This window comes from Pseudopodoces humilis, chromosome 5, assembly GCF_049639895.1.
Source record: "Pseudopodoces humilis isolate 2021_Gansu_Grassland_sample_001 chromosome 5, ASM4963989v1, whole genome shotgun sequence".
Classification (NCBI taxonomy): Eukaryota; Metazoa; Chordata; class Aves; order Passeriformes; family Paridae; genus Pseudopodoces; species Pseudopodoces humilis.
In genome coordinates, this window is record NC_142204.1 from 5,089,845 (window position 1) to 5,093,288 (window position 3,444).

The 3,444-nt window shown below is 40.1% G+C and overlaps 1 pseudogene; it reads right to left on the minus strand.

Annotated features, from left to right (window-relative positions):
* Positions 1-1,277: 1,277 nt before the first annotated feature.
* On the minus strand, positions 1,278-2,444 carry LOC102109487 (DNA/RNA-binding protein KIN17 pseudogene; annotated as a pseudogene).
* Positions 2,445-3,444: the final 1,000 nt, after the last annotated feature.

Consider the following 3,444-nt stretch of genomic DNA (forward strand, 5'->3'; position numbering starts at 1 on the left):
CGAATCGATGTAATCTACTATACCATATCTGAGCATTATTTCTTCTACGAGTACCTTGGAGACTACTTGAGCTGTTGCCCGTGCACTGGGAAAAGCCTCCACCCACCGTGTTAGTTGATCTACTATTACCAATAGATTTTTATATCTCCCCACTTTAGGTAATTCGGTAAAATCAACTTGGATTCTTTCAAACGGTCTGTATGCCACCTGTCAGGCTCCCGGGGCACCTGTCATGCCCTAGTCTGATTTATTTTTCTGCATATTGTACACCCGAGTACCTCCTGTTTTGCTATTTCATAAATTCCCTTGCACCTGAAAAACTTCAAAAATTGCTGATAGGGCTTAAATGCATATTAATGAGGGTTCTACATAATTGAACATTCCTGTGGTTTTACATGTTCTAGGAATTCTTTTGCTTGGTTTTAATCTTTAGCTTGTCTGTATGCTATCCTGTAGATTAAATCAATATATTTTATTTCTTCTCAAGGCTCCATTCTGTACTTTTGACACTTCCCGATAACTGGAGAGTGAGTAGTAAATTTTTCTCTTCATGTCACTTTTACCATTCAGGTAAGATAATCCACAAATGCATTTAATCAACACAGCTATTTCACACCATTATTTGAGTTAGTTACACAAATAAAAGTATTTAACAGTACATAGTTTCAATTTTAATATTAAGCTAAGGTCTAAAATATCATATTTACCACACTACTATATATAAAAACTACACATGGCCAGAGTATTGGCCACAAAAGCTGACATATTATACTGTATTAAAACAGTTAAAAGGGGTTACAAATAAAAATATATTAAAATCGTTGTAAGCAGTACTAACATGTAAAAACTAATACATAAATGTGAAAGCAAATACCTATATTGCAATTTAGAATATTAATCATTTGCAAGGTTCACTCTACTATTAATTAGATAGTGAAGGCACACCAAGGAAAACCAAGAAACAAAAATCCAGAGTCAATCAATGCAAACCAAAATTAACTGAAAACTATTTATGTGAAGGGGGAGGGTGTTGACAAAAGGGTAGAAGAGGTGAGGATAAAAGGGAGTAAGACCTAACGGCTGTATAGCACTTCTAACCATTTAAACTTAACAGCACCTTAAACTTAACAGCATTTAGCTTGATTTGTAATTTAAATGTAACACTATGGCAAAGGATTCATTTAGGATTTACTCTACTGAGGTCTTGTGTCTGCCTGAAAGATGTCAAAAAGAAGGTTTTGAGAACCAAAATCGTCTCTGATGCATGATTTAGCACCTCAGGCTAGTTTGGAAACATCTTCATACGGGATATCTTCGACTCTGAGCCCTCTAAAAGGTCCTGAGTCAATGGTTATTGTCACTGAAAACTTCTTCTCACTAATAGACTCCAAAATCCCTTCATTTCCCCTGTACCCACCATTTAATACCATCACTTTCTTGCCTGGTGCTGGTATTACAGTTTCTAGATGTGTCTGATCAAGCTTCAGCTTGCACCCAGAGCCAATTACCTTCACAACTGCTGTATATTTGTCAATCACTTCCTTAACAACTGCCTTCTTGTTGTGGTACTTCTCTCCAAGCTTTTCTGTTACAATTTTTACAATGATTTCAGGCTGTAACCAGTAGTCTCTTCTAAATGTTCTTTTCTTCTCCTCTTCAAGCTCCATGATCTCGTCCAGTGCAGACTTCTTCTTTTTCTTTTTGGGCTGACCAGAGCTATGAGCTGTTTTTTTTCTTTTAACTGCCCCCTCCACCACTTTCAGTGCATTCTGTCCAAGGACACTTGTTTTACAAGATGCTGCTGAAGTACTTGCTCCTTTGTTTAAATGAAATGTAACTTTTTCTTCTTTGTTTTCTCTGTTCAGTTCAGTATAGACTGGCATTTTCAGTTCTTTCCCCTCCAAACCTCTTCTAACCTGTTGTTCAATGAATTTAGCAGTTTTTTCTTCATCATCAAGGTCCTGTTTCTTCTTCCTATCTTGTTCTTGCTGCCTGCAAATGGTCTCTGGGTCCCTGACGATGTACTGAATGTACCAGCCTTTAGGAGTCTCATCAACCTTACAAAGACCTTCCCTCCCCAGCCATTTTGTAAAATCAGTCAGTGTCTCCCATCTTGTAGCATTCATGTGGATGTGTTCTCTGTGGCTGATGTATTCATTGTATAAAATATTATTGTGGACTCTCTTTGTTCCAAATCTCCTCCTGAGCAATTCTAGGAGATCATTTTGGAACTCCTGAGAGAAGTAATCTATGAATTGCTGAGGATTTTCAGAAGCCAGCAGCAACTGCCTCTGGTGGGACTCAGACATGCAGTGGCACTTGAAGCCATTCTCATCACGGCACTGCTTCTGGCACATCTGGCAGTACCAGCGCAGCTTCTGCAGCCCCTTGGATTTAATGCGGTTGGCAATCGCCTTGGGGCTGAGGAAATCGGATTTCCCCATGACACTGGTCCTGTCCTGATCCTGCTCCTAAGCCGGTGCGGATCCCACCCCCTGCAGAAATGCCAGTGGCCAAGTACTAAATAGTAATTTACTTACAACCCTATTTTACTTTAAAATGTTAAGTACTTAAGAACTGTCTTGGTTTGCAAGACAGGTGTCTGCTAAGGAAGGCAGGAGCCTCCCTTGGAATGGAAAATGTAAACCCCTTCCCTCCGAATTTTATAATTTTTAAGTTAATGAGAATAGGAATAACAGTCCTTTCTAGAAAATTAAAATAGAATGCAGCAGCACAAAACCACTGACAGAGTCAGAATACAACCTGGCACCCTGTTGGTCAGGGTGTTGGTCCTCCTGGAGTGGTTCTGTTGAAGAGGTGATCCTGTAGCACGGTGTAGTTCTCCTCTGAAGGTCCAGTGGTGTAGATGGGTCCTGTCTTCCTCTGGGAATCCAGTGGAAAAGGCAGCTGTGCTGTTCCAAAGCTCAGATTATATCCAGGTAGAAATGCTTGACTCCTCCCCCTGGGTGCAGCATCTTCCAATGGGATGATGGAATTTTATCAGTCCTGCAGTGAGACTCAATGGCCCATTAACAAAAGATATCCCCTGGAGTGAGAATGGGTGGTGGGAGAGATAAAGAGCACTGCCCTTCCTGGTTTTAACAGATGGCCCATTAACTGAAGATATGAGGGATGAGTCATGGAAGAGATAAAGAACACTACCCCATCTGGTTTTAACATACTTTTGGTTACATCTTGCATTGCAACCTAAGACAAGAATGTAGGAATCTGTAGCAGTTTAAGTTCGAAACTGGGCAGAAACACTGACTTAGTGTAGTGGCTTAGGTTCACCAATTTGATTTTCCCAGACAATGCACAAAATAACAGTGGGTTTAGGACTGGCTAAAATCATTAGTATACCTATTAGAACTATCAACTTGTCCTGGCTGGGTACCACGACTTTGAGACCAAACCAGCTGGAGACGAAGTGGTAAAATAACAGAA